We start from the raw sequence: 20,421 nt of genomic DNA, 5'->3' as shown, positions 1-20,421 counted from the left end.
GATTCAGTGAGACTCTGAGGGTAGGCAAGCAACCAGTTGGTACAGCAGACAGGTAGGTCAGGTAGTCCAGCAGGGGAGGGAGAGAGAGAAATCAGAGGAGAAGAGAAAAGTTTTGAGCTGCTTTTGGAACTTCAGGTGGTCTGCTAAAGCTTGAGAGGGGCAGGGAGGCTATTCCAGAGGGAGGCACCTGCAGAGGAGAGAGATCTACCCCCAACTCTTTGCCTGGAGAAGCGTCTAACCCTTAGAGAGTTGTAGGTAGCTGAGCGAAGGGCTCGAGAAGGAAGATATTTTGGAAGAGAACGTTGGATGTAATACAGGCCCCCCGGCCCAGAAAGCCTTGTGGACAATGCAAAGTGTCTTGAACTTGATCCTTGCAGCAAGTGGGAGCCAGTGGAGAGATTTCAGGGCTAGAGAGATATGATCCCTGGGCTTGAGGCCAAGGATAAGTCTTGCATCCTTGGCCTCATCCTTGGCTGAGCTTCTGGGGAAAGTGAGAAAGGGAAGAGTCCCTTTGAGGAGGAGCAGCTGGTAGTGGGACTTCTTGGCGACTTCCGAGATGTGAGGAGAGAAAGAGAGAGTGGAGTCAAAATGACATCAAGGTTGTTTGCCTCATAGGAAGGCAAAGGAAGAGAGTCCAAGGCGGCGGCCAGAGAGAGAGAGGAAAAGCAGGAGCAGGGGCCACAATGAGAAGGATCTCTGTCTTACTGACATTAAGGCAGAGATTGTTGGAGGCACACTAATCCTGAATTGCGGATAGACAGTCGGGAATGAGCGAGAGAGGAGAGGAGTTTGAGGGGAGCCTGAAGGAAAGCAGAGTGTCATCCGCATAACACTAAAAGTTAGAGGAAAAGGTAGAGATCAGGTGGGCCAAAGGGGCCAAGTAGAGGTTGAAAAACCAGGGCGAGAGGATGGAGTGGAGAGAAAGGGACCAAGTTGGACCTGGGAGGGGCTGTCCAAGAGGAAGGAGGTCAGCCACTCAAGGGCCTGATCCGTGATGCCCAGGTTCTCATGGAGTCGATTGATCAGGATGGCATGGTTGACCGTGTCGAAAGCAGAGGAAAAATCAAGGAGGATGAGGACAGAAGGAATACTGGAATTAAGGTTAGAGATCAGAACTTCACAGGTGTTCAGGAGAGCAGTTTCCTTGACTCTGGCAGCTCTGAAGCAAGACTGAAGGTAATGGAGACAATCAACAGATTCTGTGTGGAAAGTAAGCTGGGAGATGGCCAGCTTTTCCAACAGTTTGCCCAGGAAAGGGGTGATGGAGATTGGGCAATAGTTTGCTGGGCAGGTAGGCTCAGCAGACGGCTTCTTGAGGAGTGGGTGCATAAGCGAGTGCTTAAGGGGAGAGGGGAACGTTCCATTGGTGAAAGAGTGATTACAGAAATCAGCCCAGGCTGGAGCGGGGCTGTCTATATGGTCCTTGATGGTTCTGGAGGAGCAGGGGAGCACCTGTTTGGATGACACTTTCATAGATCAGACTTGTCTAGAAACTTCATCAGGTGTTGTCAGAAAGAGGAGACGAGAGGTAGACATGGCCTAAGGGGGTCCGAGAGAGGAAAAGGGAGAGGAAGAGGAGATGGAGGACAGGATGTCCTGAGTTTTAGCAGAGAAGTGAGATGACAGAGCCATACAGAGGGCCTGGGAGGGAACAAGAGAGACGCAACAGGATTGATCAGTTACTTATAGACTTTAAAGAATTTTGCTGTGTTGTTAGAGGCCACAGAGACGCAGGCTTGAATGTGTACTCTCTTCTTGATGAGTTTTATTTCTTCGACTGGCATTTTGGTGCAACCATTCTAGGTATGTCTAAATCTGGCCTGGCATGCTTTACTGCAATGTTATTACGTGTCTACACTATTCTACATTGTGCAGCCAGTGGGACATGTTTTCAATGTGGCATGGCATTTTTAATAGCAAAGCATTAATGTTCCTGTGCACTGTTGGTGACTTGCATCTATTGAATTGGTGTTACCCTACAAAACAATTGCAAACACTCAGGCTTTTTAGGCAATTTTTCTCAGAAAGTGTGCTGTATATTGCATTAAAACACATATTTATATCTTTCTCCTAGTGCAATGTGCGGCATATCCATTCAGCCGAACGTTTGCGTGTATTTCGCAAGCGTGATAATCTATGATGGCCCAGAGTGTGGCGCGAACAGTGATTTGTTGCCCGAGTTGGGGGGGGCCTCACCATGACTCGCAGGGGGGCCCCCACATTTTGTGTTACGCCACTGTCTCCAGGGTATTGCTATTCATCTTGAAGGGCTGCAAAACCCAGTTCACGTTCCTGCACCTTGCACCTATGTACCATATTTCTATGTTTATAAAAGATGGCTTGCATACTACACAAACCATAGTAAGGTACGCACATGAATATATAAATGCTTACATTAATATATTTGTTTGTGTGCCTTACTATGGTTTGTGTACATCAAGATGGCTTGAAAAGCACATCAACCATAGTAAGGTACGCACACAAATATATAGCATTTATATATTTGTGTGCGTACCTTATTGTCAAACGAAAATTATATCGTGCCTCCTATTTGAATGAATATCTGTATATTGGCCTACGCGAAGCTGCTTGTAAGCTACTTGTGAAGAAATTCGTGTTGCAAGGTCCTGACCCTAGAATCAATGTAAACCGCCATTTTAGGTTCTCTCTCCCTGTAAAGTCACCCTGTGAGTTAAAATGGTGGACGATGTCATTCAGAATAGAACATGGCCGTCATGACCTCTGTGTACAGCTAATATGTAACTTGCCTGCAGGCCACTTGTTAGGGTCATGAACTGAGACCTTGTCCTTCGCTGACCTGTGTGTAAAGGATTACCTGTGTCAATGAAGCTAATCCATGACTTATTGGCGAATGTATTAAAGGTAAAGCCTTAGGCACTAACTGTATGAACCTAGCATGAACCCTAGATGCATTAATGGCAAATCCTAAGGACCAAGTTGTACGACCTCGGCATGAACCCTAGATCAGTAATGTATTAGAGGAATATTAACCCGCAGTAGGATTGGCCATTGTGTCAGAACTGTATAAAAGCATGTCTAATTCTAATGTACAATTGCACTCACTGAGCACACCGAACCACGCTGGATTTCGCTGTGTTGTACTGAGGGCCGATAGCTATCTGATTTGTCTTTGACTTTTTTGTAACTATTCAGAGTAAATTAAAAGATCTTTGTATGTTCCTTTGTAACCTTTGATTGGTGTATTTCCTTTTGGGCTACCCAGCCCCATATTATTTCTTTGTTTTAACAGTTGGCACCCTGAATAGGGACCCTCAAGATTGATGCCGGATTGTTGAAGGTGGATGCACGCTATCGGACCGGGATCAGACGGTGTGACATAAGGGGCCCCACTGAATGAGACGCGACACCTCAGCAGCGCTGCACGACCCGATCCTTGGACGATAAGCGTGTGGTCGAGACGGCATCTTGACGAGGGCCCATTTCTCGAGGCGGGCAGATTTGCCGAAATCACCAAACACAAGGTCAAATTAGTTAAGTTCTTTGTAATCCGATCGGACCTCCTTAGGTTTGGTCAGGTGAGTAGTGACCCGACTCTTAATTCAATCCTGACAATTTGAATTTGGCGCATTGTATCTGCAGACACAATTATTGACCAGGTAACACCAAGAATTTGAGATATGCCTGGGAAATTGTCTACCTGCTTTAGGGCATTATTCCGCAGTGATAGACAATCTTTGGAATTTAGCCATCCCGCACCACAGGAGGGGTCGCTGGCATGTACTATGTACTGTAGGTATGGCATTGGAAGTATAGTATTTAATGACATTTGGCACAGACAAACCAGACATGCCTCCGAACTTCAGTGGCCAATCAATGGGAGTTTTGAGATCTCTCGTATTGAGTATTTAGAGTCAATTCTATTAAAGAAAAAGGCTAGACCTGCAGCATTCGATGTTTTGCAGAATTGGAAAAAAGAAGCGTTGCAGCAGCTTAAAAGTAGCGAAAAACATGCGCGCCGTCATAAAACGAACGCTGAAAAAGCGTTGTTATATGATCAGGACAAACAGTCTGAGGCGGCTAAAAATATGGATAGGGATTTCTCACTCAGTATTCAGAAAATCTATCCTTCTAAAGATCTTCATGTTTCTGATGAGTTTATTGACAAATTGCTAAATGAACGAAGGCCTGGTGCCTCTGCACCACCTCCGTATTGTTCCTCTTGCCGCAGCTGTACCTCTTCCTGCTGTTTTCCTGCTCTTCCTGTTCAACCTGTTGTTCCTATTCCTCTGGTTTTTGTTCCTCCACCTGCTCCTCCGCCTCTTCCCATTGCACCGGTAATAGTACCTCCATTGAATTTGCCTGCACCCCCACTCCCAAGTAGTCCTGTACCGCTTGGAGTTGATCAGGGTGCGGGGTCGAGGGTTGTTCCTCGTAATACTGTTTCTACAGAAAATAAACGGGATTTGTTTGCATGGGCTAAGCATTGTATAGAGAGGGATGATCAATCTAATGTTTTTTCCACACTTTCTAATATGGATAATTTTCCTGAGAAAAATGTTTTCATTGAAGGTTTAGGGATTCATTTGTGTGTAATGTGGGGAAGATTAAATAATGTAGATCTCCCACAAGGGTTAAGAGATTTAAACACTTTAGCATTTTCAAAAGACACTGTGGAGAAAGTAAATGAGCACGTCGAGAGGATATTTGAGTATAGAAAGGAGTTGGAAAGGTTACAGAATGAGGATGATGATGAAGAAGGTATGCATGTAGAGAAACGATTCTTTCCGTGTCGTAAATCGATACCTGAGGAAACACGAATTTCTACGAAATACGCACTTAGATGGATCTCAGATATGTCGATAACTCCAGTTGAGGTATATAATACATACAGTCAGTATACGCCAGAAATGCAGAGGAAAGTGATACAGGTTATGGTAGAGTACCTGCAGGATGAATGTGTAAAGAGAAAGATTAGTTGTCCCACAGAGTTACTGGGTATTTATAAGAGGGCTTTTTCACTTGACACTTCTTCGACTGCTTTAGCGCTCGATTTAGCTCTGCTGCTTAGTAAGCGTTCGGAGTTCCCTACATCTCAGTTGCCTATGAGAGAGGTTCCTCCGACATTTGTCCCAAAGGTTGAGATTGCGGCCGATGCTGCACGGGGTATAGTCGCTGTGGACATTCCTGCACATTATGTATCACAGTTTGTTCACGTCCCGTTTTCAAGGCCGGAAGTGAACACCATTGGACAGTCTATTCCTGACATTAGGAAAAATCCAACAGGGTCCTATAAAGAGATAGAGTCCGTTTTGCAGTCCTCAGTGTTCACCCTCGGCGACATTGATTTGTTATTTCCTGTAGTCCTGCTCATAGATCTGTGGAAACAAATTAGGACTATGGACGACGTACCAGGGATGGGAGATACATGGGTTAACGTAGTTAGGCTCGATGGAGATAGGTCAGCTGGCGAGAGACCGCCTCAGGTAATACTAACTTTGTCTGATAGAATCGTTGCTAAATTAAAAACCATAATTCCCGAAAAGAGAATTATTTGGGACAAGCTTACGACCTGTGTCCAAGGAAAGTCTGAGGGTGCTACCGAGTTCTTCAATCGGTTCGAGCAGGTATTCTCGGATTTCAGTGGACAAGACTTGAGTACAGAGTCTGGGAAAAGGTTATTTGTGGACAAATTTGTACGTGGATTGCTGCCTGACATCCAGTCACAAATGATGTCTTCCGAGAGCGCATGGCAGGCGAAATCCCAATCAGAAGTACTGCACATGGCTCAGTACTACGAGAACCGTGTCAATAATGAAAAAGAGAAGAGAAAAGGTGATTTAAAGACTAAAGTATTGTTTCAGCAAATTGTTAGAGGCCCCAGAGGGGGTAGTTCGAAGATTAGAGGTCAGTATGTTTCACAAGGGAATGTGCCCTTGGGTCCTGTGAACATTAATCAGTGTGCCTGTTTTCGCCAGGAGGGTCATTGGCATGCACAATGCCCCGTCCTTCGACAGAGGTCGAATAAAACATTTGGAAATATGGGTAGATGATCCAGAGGTCGCCCGGGTGTAGGGGGCCCTGGTAGAGGTCAGTTTTCACAGGATCCTCAGCAACCTTTTTCACAGGATAATCAAACTTCGAGCGTGGATACTAGAAACATATTTGATCATCCTTCTGCTGCATATCTATCTGAGGAACTTCCTTTTGATGATATTTTGTTTCGCTAGGATTGCTCGAAGCAGGGTTTGGAGCCTACACCTATTCCCGTTAATCAGAAAGGTCCCTACGTTGAAATGGTAGTGGGAAATAGGAAACATCAGTTTTTGATATACACTGGAGCACAGAAGTGTTCCATTGATCATTCTCGGGTTCCAAACATTCCACTGTCAGGGCAAACCAATGTTTCCGTAGAGTTTTCTGGCACACCAGTTGTTTGTCCGGTTTCTTCACCGGTACCTATCTCTTTGGGCCCCTTCACGGACCACTGTCCATTTCTGCTGACTTCGAATTGTGGAGAGAATTTGTTGGGGTTGAATCTGTTGAAGGAATTAAATGCGGTAATTCATTGTTCTTCTGATGGAGTGCGTTTGACGATTTCACCACAGCAATTTTATGTCTCTCAATTCTTGACTAGACATTTGCTGCCAGAATTCAGTAATGTACCAGAGTGTTTATGGGCAATTGACGACAATGATGTCGGTGTTCTACAGATTGAGCCTGTTAAAATAGTCTTGAAACATGGAATTAAGCTGCCACGCATTTCACAGTATAAGATCTCAGTTGAGGGCGAGCGAGCTTTGAAATGCATTGTTTCCGATTTTGTACATTGCGGGGTGATTGAGGAAATTACAGGTAGTTTGTGCAATAGTCCGATTTTACCCGTGTACAAAAAAGGCGATAATGCAATTCCATTCTGTTTCATAATTGATCTACGTGCTATTAATAAAGTTGTCGCTCCACAATTTCCAATTGTGCCTGATGTGACGACGATATTAACTATGATTCTGGCTTCAGCTACTTACTTTAGTGTTGTGGATCTGAAGAATGCTTTCTTTAGTATTCCTATCCACAAGGACAGTAGATATGTGTTCGCGTTCGCCTTAGGGGGACGCTCGTTCACATTTACTCGTGCACCTCAAGGTTACACTGAGAGTCCTAGTATTTATAGTAGGGCTTTGAAAGAACAGCTTGATACTCTTGAATTGCCCTCTACTTGTACGCTGCTTCGGTATGTTGATGATTTGCTTTTAGCTTCAGACTCTGAGAGCGCTTGTAAGGAGGGCACTGTGTTGTTGCTTATTCATCTAGCTAAGCATGGTCACAAAGCTTTGCTTAAAAAGTTTCAATATTGTTGCCAGGAGGTCGCCTATTTAGGCTATCTCCTGTCAAAGGAGGGAAGAAGATTGACATCTGAAAGAATAAAACTAATTTCTGGCATGTCTGTCCCAAATACACAGAAGGAAGTTAGAGCCTTGATAGGTATGGCTTCTTACTGTAGGTTGTGGATCCCAAATTTTTCACTAGTGATCAAGCCGATGTTGGCCTTGACAAAGAAGGGCATTTCTTCGCCATTGCCATGGAACTCGGAACACCAGCAATCATTTGAGTTGCTCAAGACTGCATTATGCTCGGCACCAGTTTTGGGCACACCAAATTACGAAAAGGCCTTTGTGTTGTCTGTGCATGAATGTGATGGATGTACTTTGGCTGTATTAACGCAGGAACATGGAGGGAAGAATAGGCCATGCGGTTACTTTTCTTCCACCTTGATCCTGTAGTATGCGCTTTGCCAAGATGTTTACGAGCTGTCGCTGCTGCTGCTGCATCTGTAAAACAGAGTGAGGGAATGGTCCTAGGCCATGATCTAACCATCATGGTGCCTCACTCTGTAGATGTTCTACTGAACAGAACCCAAACGCAACACCTCACCTCCGCACGGTTGATGAGATATGAATTGATCTTGTTTGCCCCTCGCATTCAAATTAAGAGGTGTTGTGTTCTTAATCCGGCTGAACTCCTACCTTTCCCGCAAAATACTGTCACATGACTGTCTGTATACTACCGAACACGAAACAAAAGGTAGAATTGATCTAAAGAATACTCCTTTGGTTAATCCACAAGGGGAGCTGTTTTGTGATGGCTCCTGTTTCAAACTTCCAGGTGGTACATCCACAGCTGCTTATGCAATCACTACATTGAGCACGATTGTGGAAACCAAGAGAATCACCCATAACTCTGCGCAGGCCGCAGAGATTATAGCATTGACCCGAGCTTGTGAACTTTCCAAAGGGCTTACAGTAAATATGTATACTGATAGTCAGTATGCCTTTGGGGTGGCTCACAACTTTGGGAGACTTTGGTCAGAAAGAGGGTTTTTAACTTCGCGTGGCACCAAGGTTCGACATGGCTCCCTGATAGTACAACTGCTCTCAGCGCTTGCACTCCCTACTCAGTTAGCAGTTGTAAAATGTGCAGCACATCGAAAGGTTATAGATGATATAGGAAAGGGGAATGCTTTTGCTGATCAGATAGCTAGACAAACTGCTATCGATCTCTCTACGGAGATGTATGTTTTGAGGGAGACTGTAAATGCCTATGCAATAGATGAGGGTGTTGGGTCTGTACGGGATATCCAAGCCAATGCCACATTAAAAGAATCCAAGAGGTGGGCTGAGGGCTTGGGGAAACTCGATGATGATGGGTGACGAAGAGTCACATGACTGTCTGTATACTACCGAACAAGAAACAAAAGCTAGAATTGATCTAAAGGATACTCCTTTGGTTAATCCACAAGGGGAGCTGTTTTGTGATGGCTCCTGTTTCAAACTTCCAGGTGGTACATCCACAGCTGCTTATGCAATCACTACATTGAACACGATTGTGGAAACCAAGAGAATCACGCATAACTCCGCGCAGGCCGCAGAGATTATAGCATTGACCCGAGCTTGTGAACTTTCCAAAGGGCTTACAGTAAATATATATACTGATAGTCAGTATGCCTTTGGGGTGGCTCACAACTTTGGGAGACTTTGGTCAGAAAGAGGGTTTTTAACTTCGCGTGGCACCAAGATTCGACATGGCTCCCTGATAGTACAACTGCTCTCAGCACTTGCACTCCCTACTCAGTTAGCAGTTGTAAAATGTGCAGCACATCGAAAGGTTATAGATGATATAGGAAAGGGGAATGCTTTCGCTGATCAGATAGCTAGACAAACTGCTACCGATCTCTCTACGGAGATGTATGTTTTGAGGGAGACTGTAAATGCCTATGCAATAGATGAGGGTGTTGGGTCTGTACGGGATATCCAAGCCAATGCCACATTAGAAGAATCCAAGAGGTGGGCTGAAGGCTTGGGGAAACTCAATGATGATGGGTGTTGGGTGGACATGGTTGAAGGGAAATGGCTACTTCCTGACGCTTACGTGATGATGATGGTCATCATGGCACATGGTCCTACGCATGTGTGTGCCCAGCAGATAACAAAAATGTTAGAGAAAGTTTGGGTAAATGACAACATTTCGAAAATTGCTCAGGGTTACTTTCAGAACTGCATGATTTGCCTACAACATAATGTGGGAAAGGGGACAGCAACTCCAAGGGGATGTTTTGGGCCACCCTCTGTCCCATTCGAAGTAATCCACTTTGATTTTATTGAAATGGAACGATGCAACAATCTAAAGTATGTCCTCGTGGTCATTTGTGCTTTCAGAAAGTGGGTCGAGGCTTTCCCTGTCAAAGATGCTACAGCCATGACCACTGCAAAGACCGTGTTACAGGAATACTTCCCGCGGTTCGGGCTGCCAAGAGTCATCTGGTCGGACAATGGTCCACATTTTGTCGCTGCTGTAATTCTGCAGATATGTGCGGCATTACATATTGACAAACAGTTCCATTCGGCCAGACACGCTCAGAGCGCCGGACTGGTAGAGAGACATAATGGTATTCTGAAGAACAAGCTCGCTAAGACGTGTGCCGGCACCAAACTAAAATGGCCGGACGCCTTACCGATCGTGTAATTATCCATGCGTACAACCCCTCAAACTAAGACTGGGCTCTCTCCATTTGAGGTGGTAATGGGGAGACCTGCCAATATCTGGAACCTTCCAAAATGTCGTGCACTAAGAAATGTTGAAAATGTATTACTTTCAGACTATTGTAGCCAGTTGACTAAAAACCTGTATTTCATTTATCACCAGGTACGTGAAGCTTTACCTGTGCGATACGAGGGCCCGGGCATCAGCATACGGCCAGGGGAGTGGGTGCTCGTGAAGTCCTTCGAGTGCTCTTCCTACCTTGCACCTCGGTGGCGGGACCCATTCCAGGACCTGCTGGTCACCCAGACAGCAGTGCGCGTCGCAGGCCGGAAGCATTGGATCCACGCTTCGCATGTCAAGAAACTTCTTCACCCAGTGCCACACGTTGGAGAAGAAACAGAACCCCTTGCTAACGCTACAACCAACGATCCCAAAGCAGTAAAATGCGCCAAGAGTGTGTCGGAGAATCTCTCTGAGCCCGTGAGGCTTGGGGAAGCTGCCATTTTGTCTCCGCACTCTCCAAACGTTTTGCATCGGGAAACTGCTGTCCCAAATTCGGCATCTGCACTTGTTTCTGATACGTTGCTTCCAACGGGGAGTGATGACACATTGTTTCCGGATGAATCAGTACCAGGAACAGCAAGGTACAATCTGCGTCCAAGAAAATAGACATACGGCACGGTTTTGCTGTGCATCTGATAGACTTACGGCACGGTTCGGCTGTGCATTCAGAGAAGGAAACGAGTCATCGAGGGCTTGTCTTTGCCCAAAATTTGAGGAAAGGGGATTATGTTGGCTAGGGTTGTGGAAGGACTAAGAAGTCGCTCGGCCGGGAGGTCGGCAGCCAAAAACAATGGGGTCTTGTTGTTTGAAGATTGCAATGCCTGCTACCGCCACCGCTCGTATTGGACTTGTAAATCATCGTGTGACCAGCCAGGACAATGGACATAAAATGTGGGCCCCGAAAATGTATTGCTGTGTTTTTATGATAATATTTGGGTTTTTAATAGTCACTATTTTAGGCCTGTGGTACTTCGAGGAAACTTATCCTTTAGAGTTCTTGTTACCAACTGAAAATGTACCTACTGTTTCCACTCCTTTTGTGCATTTGCATACTCTGTCCCCTAGGGACTCTCAACATAGACAAAGGTACAATAATAATACTCTGTTACTTATTATGAATGCTACGCCTGCTATCTTTAATAAGTCCAACTGTTGGGTCTGCTCGCATTTACCGCAACACGGGGATAAGGGGCTAGGTTGGTATATTCACCCTTTACCTTTGACAACTGCTTGTTATGCTTCTCTTAGAGCACTGTTCTTTGGCCGTTGGAACAATAGCATCTCGGGGAACTTTGATGGCACTAATTTGAATAGTTTTGAGAAACGTGTTTTGACTCCCCTGGGATGCTCGCTTTTTGCAAATAGGAGCGAGCTCAACGTTGCTTCTATTAGGCCATCTGATAGACTGTCTCGTCCTTTCCAATCTTTGATTTCCTTTAAGATGGCTCCGATAGGCAATAAGGACGCCATGCCTCCTTCTTACACTGTTAACCATAGCCCCGATTCAGTTTCTTTCTGCATACAGAGGAATGGCACTCGGTCAATGGGGGATTTTAAAGGTTGTGCCAACGTTGCAAATTTGACTGTGGAAGACAGACCTTTATATGTAGGCGAACCTGTCCATTTCATTTGCGGTAATGTAGCATTTCCATGGTTACCCAGGGATTGGCAGGGAACTTGTTATTCAGGGATCCTGTTACCTGGGGTGTTCATAGCAAGTACTGTAGAAGTTTCAAAGGCTCGTCCACGGCGGGATGAGAATGGTGACACTCCAGCACAGGTTTTTGGAGATGTAGCGAAATCATTCCTTCCATTCTTTGGCCAGATAGCGAATTCCGAAGACATCAGGAGACTAGCGAGAGTACTGGAGAGAACCATCAACCGGACCACAGATATACTCTATAACATGACATTAGAGCAGAAGGCGATAAGATTAGTAGCACTTCAGAACCGGATGGCATTAGATGTCATTCTGGCTGAACGTGGTGGAGTATGTAAATTAGTGGGGTCCGCTTGCTGTGTTTTCGTGCCAGATTCCTCCCCAACTATTTTCAAGGCAATACAGAATCTGCACGTCCTTAGTTCAGAAGTGCATGTTACCGAGGGAAACTGGGATCTTAGCGCTTGGTTCTGGGACTTCTTGCGATCTTGGGGTTGGAAGGTGCTCTCGGTCTTACTGGGCATTTTGGGAATTCTGTTGTTCCTTTGCTGTTGTATTCAGTGTCTACCTAGTATATGTTCGATGCTAGGGGGATGTTGTGCTCAGGCGATAAGTACAATAGGACATAAAGTGTATGCCCCGGATAAAACCTCTAAGGCGTATGTATTAAAAGAGATCTTAGTAAATGATCTGATGGAGATAGATATTTCTGACAGCGATTCAGGGTGCATGGATAATGATGCATAGAATTGTTCGCAAGGAGATCAGAAGTAGTTTAGCACTTGGCATAGGCCAAAAGGAGGGTTTGTCAAACGGGAAATTATATCGTGCCTCCTATTTGAATGAATATATGTATATTGGCCTACGCCAAGCTGCTTGTAAGATACTTGTGAAGAAATTCGTGTTGCAAGGTCCTGACCCTAGAATCAATGTAAACCGCCATTTTAGGTTCTCTCTCCCTGTAAAGTCACACTGTGAGTTAAAATGGTGGACGATGTCATTCAGAATAGAACATGGCCGTCATGACCTCTGTGTACAGCTAATATGTAACTTGCCTGCAGGCCACTTGTTAGGGTCATGAACTGAGACCTTGTCCTTCGCTGACCTGTGTGTAAAGGATTACCTGTGTCAATGAAGCTAATCCATGACTTATTGGCGAATGTATTAAAGGTAAAGCCTTAGGCACTAACTGTATGAACCTAGCATGAACCCTAGATGCATTAATGGCAAATCCTAAGGACACAAGTTGTACAACCTCGGCATTAAACCTTGATCAGTAATGTATTAGAGGAATATTAACCCGCAGTAGGGTTGGACATTGTGTCAGAAATGTAGATAAGGATGTCTAATTCTAATGTACAATTGCACTCACTGAGCACACCGAACCACGCTGGAGTTCGCTGTGTTGTACTGAGGGCCGATAGCTATCTGATTTGTCTTTGACATTTTTGTAACTGTTCAGAGTAAATGAAAAGATCTTTGTATGTTCCTTTATAACCTTTGTTTGGTGTATTTCCTTTTGGGCTACCCAGCCCCATATTATTTCTTTGTTTTAACATTATGGTTTGTGTACTTTCCAAGACATCTTCATTAAACATTTCAAGACCCACCTCTTCTACTAATCGAACATTTTCATACTCTTTTTGCTGATCGGGCACTTCCACTTCCTTGCATTGATCTTCTCCCCTCTCTGACTCATTGCCATCCTCTTTTAGGTTTATGTTTCTTTTGTCACGTCTTTGCGCCCTCACGCCTCAGGGTTCACGGCTGCGCGTAACAAATTGAATAAAGTAAAGTAAAGTATGTTTATAAAAGATGGCTTCAAAAGTGCACAATTCAATCCATCTTTTATAAACCTCGAAATATGTCGAGGAATCCCCAGGTTCGCCGAGGGTTAAAGACGCCTCAGCGACCTGGGGAAACAAAGGCACAGTAACGTCCTCTGGTGACCCGCCAATTTTGTGGTGGGGTGGGGGGTGAGAGAGGGGGCCCCGGCAGGACCCTGGCTCAACCCAACTTTTAGGAGACTGCCTCGGCCCGCACCCGGCAGGCCCGGCCCACTTAAAGCACTGCCCAACACAGGAGATCTGCAGCTCAAACCACACACAAGTGCCATGTAAACACTCCAATGGCCGCGGTCTGTCCTGACACGGGAGCTCTGCAGCTCAAACCACACAAGCGCCATTTAAACATTGCAAAGGCCGGGGTCTCGCTCAATGAATCCAAATGCATAGTTTGATTAATGATGAGGATATGTCAAAGGGTTTTAATAACAAGGAGTTCATCAGTCATCAATAAAACATCAAAATCACAAGCATTACTCGTGCATTCATTATTCAGTCGTGCATTCAAAATATATGTTCTACTGAAGAAAATGGTAAGAAAACACATTTTTAAAACGTGACAGAGTATAATCATACATGTGCTTATAGCCCAGAGTGAATAATCGTGGCTCTTGATGACAAGAGAGAATCCATTTGTAAACAGAGGGGTGAAGTAAAGGGCAAAAAACCCGATTTGAATCAAACAAATGACTTTAATTTAAATTCTCCATCATGAAGAGAAGCATGGGGGAGGAGGGCGGAAACATACAGTATTGATGGAAGTTCCCCTATGAGGACATGAAATTGATCTAAAACATGCTTTCTTCACTCAAGGGAAAGAATTTAATTGCAATTATCCTCTTGGTAGCTACATACACATGATGTTTGAATGTGCTACAGTTCATGCATTTTGGCAACAACAAAAAAATGGCTACTAATTCTAGAAATACCATGCCAGGACAGTATACGATCTTTTGCCCGTGATCTCTTAATCGCGGGCAACAAAAAAAAGCACAGACACAGAAGACAGACTGTCGATCCGTACCCACATGCAGCAGGCGAGTGAATGCATGGGCTCGCAGACATGGAAGAGGGAAGTGGTAGCGCAGAGAACAGGTAAGTGTGTGTGTGTTTGAGTGTGCGTGTGCGCATATGTGTGTGTGTGCGGGAGTGCATGGCGCACTGATTGTGGCTGGAAGGGAGGGGTAGGGGAGTGAAAGAGAGGTTCCGGGGTGAAACCCCCTGATGAAAAGAAAATACCACCAGTGTAGGTGAAGGGGGACGCAGGGCGCATTTGGCGAGCGGCTCCAAGGAGGGCTCGGGAGGTTGAAACCCCTCCAAAGTGGGCATACTTTCGCCAGTTAAAGGCTGCTCAAAATCAGTCTGATAAAAGTAGTCTTTTTTGGATGCGGCCTTCAACGGGCGAATTTAAGACATAGAACCACCAGGCCTCACTTTGTGTTAGCAAAACCTATTTCTGTGCAATTGGATTCCTTCCTCTCCTGCTAGTGATTCCAGCTGGTGAGGACCACCATCTCTCGCTTGATGGGCTTGTCTATTCGAAATGTTGGAACTTTGTCTTATCTGACCGGCAGGTTAGAGATATTGCATTATGGTTGCTTAAATGCGAGACATACATTCAATCACACCTGGCGTTCCTTGCTTTTGAAATTCGTTTGTTTTTGGGAAGTGATATTTGAGCCAGACAGATTCCTTAGATCTTAGAGGAGTTTGGCCTAAAACAGTGAAGTTCCACCCCATGGTCGGGTGCTCGGTGCGGTTTGGAGGTCTTTGAGGAGAGCTCCGCAGTGAAGGCAGGAAAAGAGAAGATTTGAATGCCATCAACAATGAGGTGGTAGGAGAACTCAATTGAGGAGACACGCTTGCTCATGCAGGAGGTGTTGAGTGTAAACAGTAGAGGGCTAAGGATATCCTGGCTGCAATGGAGATGTCAGATAACCTCTCTTGAGGGTGATTTTTCTCGGCTATGGGGCTGTTACAAGTATCCCACCTTTTCCCCTGCCTCTTGACGCCACCTGCTCAATATAATAAGAACGGCAAAGAACCCAACCCCATTTCTTATTTATTTATTTGGATTTTTAACAGCACTCACACAGCCCAGGGGCATTGAGGAGCTGTTACAGGAATATGTCTCTTAGTTGCGTATTTATAAGGCGCTTAATACCTGGAGGTTTCTAAGCGTGGACCCGGGGATGAACCTGTGTTTCTTAGTGTTTTCTTGTTTCCAGGGAGAGCACGGTGCCTCTGAGCTATCCTCCCAGGACAACTTCTTAAGTTACCTACTGTGTGTGTGTATCTGATTTTAGATGAGTCCATTCTTTAATAGATAAAGTAGTTCATGATAGGTCTCCCTATCACCCCTGACATCTTGTTACCAACAATATAAACACAACCCCTTGTATGGACTTTTCATCAAAATGTATTTCACATGTGATGTCATCAGTGATGTCATCAATGCCATTTGTGATGTCATCTTTGATGTCCTGGGTGTTAGTCGTAGCAGTGCACGGTGGTGGCGCAAGTTATGGTTGCTTAGCTTACCATAATTGGCGAATTTCAGGGGATTTTCGGTTTTACTTGGAACCATAACGTCCCTGTAACAAAGTTTTTTTCACTGAATTTCATAGGTTTTTAGTAGCGCAACTTAACCATAATGTCCCTTTAACAACGTTCTTTTACTGAATTTCATAGGTTTTTAGTACCGCAACTTAACCATAACGTTCCTGTAACAAAGTTTTTGCACTGAATATAGATATATAGACAATATAAATTTGATAAATGTTTACTAGGATGCCCTTAGTTTATATACATATAAAATAGAACATACTGAACCCCCTACCTGTGCTAGTGGGTCTGATATCCACGGACCATGTGCCTGTTCGCGGACGGACTCGGACAACATCAACACTATCCAAAAACTCAGGGGGTATCTTACATTGTTATATCATCCAAAAAAAACACTAAACATGTTCAAAAAGCAGCACATAAATAAATTACATTCAATGATAACTAAGAAGTGAAACTGTGTATATAAGACAGTAGCAGTCCAATTACGTAGCATATGCAACATAGTGGAATGTACCAAAACACAATAAATATGCCTCTAACAGAATTACCTCACATAAATTCCACAGCACAAATCAACAGGACACCTACGCAGCAGTAACAGTAACACTTAGCAAGAAACTAGTGAGCACACTACATTTATTGTATATATTTATAAACTTTCTGTATTACGTACACTAAAACGAATATATATATTTTTTGTTTACAAAGAAATGTCTAGTATGTTGGAATGGCTGGAAGAAAATTTTCCTCGGGAGGAAATGAGTGAAGACAGTGATACTAATAGTAGACACTACACTTCTCTATAAAAGCCAATTAATAACCATTACTTTATGAGTACTTAACAATTTCTTTTTTTAACAGACGATACATACATTAAACATAATATACCAAGAGATACGTTAGAAGATCCTCTGCAACGAATCGAGCTAAAAATTGATCTGTTAATGAAAAATGTCATTCTGTCATGCTTTTAAAAAACTTTGTGGAGGACCCTATAAGAGCAAACATTTAATATCACTGTCCCACATGTACCTGTACCCCCTCTCCATGTCCCACCAACTATCCCCAAAGACTCCCCAGCAAGAAAAACATTACGATGAGACTTCACTCCCTTCCTCCCCTACCATCCATCATGTCCAAAACCATAATTCCCCTGTTTTTGTATCCGTTCATGCTTGCCCCTCTCTTACATAATTGTTTTACTTTTATACAATAATAAAATATTAAGTGTGTTGTTAGTATATTCCTCTGTGTCTTATTTTTTTTTAAAAGACAGTTAGGGTGTCCGTGGACAGCGTGACTGTCTGGGATGTCCTCAATTAACCAAAATGGGGGTGTCCTAAGGACACACAAAATGTCTGCCTGTGCGCAACTAACCAAAATGGGGGTGTCCTAAGGACACTATACCTGTTCGCACTGCCCTCAATAAATAATAGTAATAATAGTAATAGTAATAATAATTTGGCATTTATATAGCGCTACGAACCCTCAGGTATCTGAGTGCTGCTTATTATATAATAATATGTGGTGCTCATTTATCAACCTCAGAAGGATGAAAGGATGAGTTTGGCCCTGCCGGGATTCAAACCTGCATTAGCAGGATCTGCACGAAGGTCAAAGCGAGCGCTCTACTCGCTGTGCCACTTGACCAGCTGATCTTCCATCAATGAAGATGGAAGTGTCCTTAGGACACACAAGATGTCCGCCTGCCCGTAATTAACCAAAATGTGGGTGTCCTAAGGACACTATACCTGTTCGAATTGGCCGTAGTCAAAATGGGGGTGTCCGCAGAACACTAAAAGCTTCCGCATATTCGTAGCTATGCAAAATAAAGTAGCCTAAGAACATTCCCCCTGTTCGCATTGTCCCCGTAACCTGAATGAATATGTCCGTAGAACACATAGCCCGTCCGCCGGCCCGCAAAGTTGTGACGCACTTTTATTTTGTTCCGAGACCTGAACACTGTCCGTAGAACATCCCCGAGCATGCGTAGAACACTGCTGCCCCTACGAACATTGTGCATGTCCGCAACTGTCCGCCACACATGTATTGCACTTTTAATTACTTTGGGGACTGGAACACTGTCCGTAGAACACCTGCACGCGTGCGTAGACCCGACCCTGCGCATTTGGTGTCCTACAGACAGCCGTCCCATTTGCCAACATGTCCTCGACGTCATCATGTGACCGCACCCGCGCTAAGCATAACGAACACTGTCTGGGCCACCGGACACCTAAAAAGTTTTTTTTTCAGCAATCCAAGGTATTTACCTGGGAAAGTTCACCCTTGCACATGTCCCACACTTTGTCACTGGCGATCTGCATACTTTTTTGAATTTTTGTTAGCCCTTTCTTGGTGTTCGAAGTTTCCTTGGATAGCGCAGGTGTGCGCGAAGCGCGCCCCAGAACCCCTATAAAAGGCAACACCCCTAAACTGCTCCTTATTCTCTTTTTGGGCTTCCAGGACAGAGACTGCTCCTTGTTGCATTGGATTGCTCTTGCTCTTGCTCTTCGAAACAGCTGTCCTGATGGCATCCATGGCTGCTGATGGTGCTACTGCTGTCTCAGCAGCACCCCCATCCCCTCCACCACCAACACCTCCCTAGGGGCCTGCAAAGGGGAACAGGCATCAGGATACAGAGGAGAGTGATGAAGAGGATGAAGAGGATGAGGTACTGGAAGTCCCTACTACTAGTTTTCCCCGTGAATCTTGGGTGTGGAGGTTATTTACCACTCTTGATGGAGTACCAAAAGCATGTGCACACAAGGTGACCTGCAATCAGTGCAAGACAGTGCTGAGTCGTGGGAAACCGGATTTGTACAGCTATGGTACTACCTCAATGAAGCGACACCTAAAATCGTTCCACAGTGGGGCTATTCGTAAGGTTGTACCTTGCGATAAACGTAGTAGGTTGAGTTCCCCTACAGCATCCTCCGTTTCCACTCCTGCCACCACAAGAGACACTCCTGTGGAGCAGTGCATCCCTCCAGCTGCCTCGCAGGCCATACATGATGCTGTTGATCCTTACCTTTCGAAGGTCACAGTATTGTGCGATGCAATACTCTTCAGGGGGGAGACCCTTCGAAATGCTTTCGAAACTGTGGTCCAGGAGCATGAGAAGAACTGCTACCTACCTGAATGAGGCTCACCCTTCATCTTCCTCTATCTACCTGCCCTTTCTTATCCCCGTGGTTGGTGTCCGTTCCTTACCCTCCTTTCCCTTCCTTTCCTTGTCGTGTTTAAAAAAACAAAAAATATATAAAACAACAAACCCCCCCGAAAAAAAGGATCTTTTCACAGCCGCCTTTCACAGTACAAAAAGAGAAGTGTCAATGAAATGCGTGGGGCCCTGTGCATTTTTAAAAGTCTGCGGACAGTCTGCTGACATCTAAAATCTGTGCAGTGCTACCCTGTCAGAACCATTGCACTTTTCTCTGGGAGGATGTGGTGGCTCTGAAAAGAGCCTCTTTGTGGTGTGTTTTTGTGTTTCGAAAACATCAAATGGTCAACACCTACTGCAAAATGAATTGCTCTAATTCCCAAAAAGGTTGCAATGCATTTTGTATATTTCGCAGAAAAATCTGATTTCTGGCATAAGTAAGATGTACTCCATCTCTGCGAAAAATGTGTGTACTACGAAACAAAATGTTTTCATTGTGAAAAGAGGACATACCAGCATCTCACAAAAAGGCACAGCCAGACTTGTTAACATTGCGCCTTGCTTTCTCCATTTATGAACCAAATGAAGAAGAACGCAGCCACATTTGTCTCTGCGCAATACGGGAAAAAATTACTCTGGAGTTTGGATACATGTCCATGACTTTCCCAAGTCCGTCTTTCATTGCAAATTGCAAAGAGATTCCAGACACATGTCCTAAACTGTTCCCGCCACAATGAATAATAATAATGTCTGGATGACACTGTGTCACCAAAGTAGGACAAAGAGGTACCAAATACAGCCACTTCAAATCCACACACTCCATGCCAGTGCACTTCCACATGAGGGAATCCAAGATGTGCAGCCACTCCACAGTGATATGCATGCACCTCCAACCAATTTATTCACGAATCTCCCAAAATCCAGACAATCTGCTTTCTGAAACACACAGTCATAGCTATCTCCTCTCCTCCCAGGAATAAGACTTTCTGACAAACTCTCTGCTCACACACCACACCAAGTAAACCCTATTGACCAAATCCTTTCTGTGCTACATCTCATTTGCATCCCTCTCAACCTCAAAAATCCTGTATGTAATACGCGCTGACCGT

The sequence above is a fragment of the Ambystoma mexicanum genome, chromosome 7p (genome assembly GCF_040938575.1).
Source record: "Ambystoma mexicanum isolate Mex_15411 chromosome 7p, UKY_AmexF1_1, whole genome shotgun sequence".
NCBI classification, from domain to species: Eukaryota; Metazoa; Chordata; class Amphibia; order Caudata; family Ambystomatidae; genus Ambystoma; species Ambystoma mexicanum.
This window is presented reverse-complemented; position numbering follows the sequence as displayed.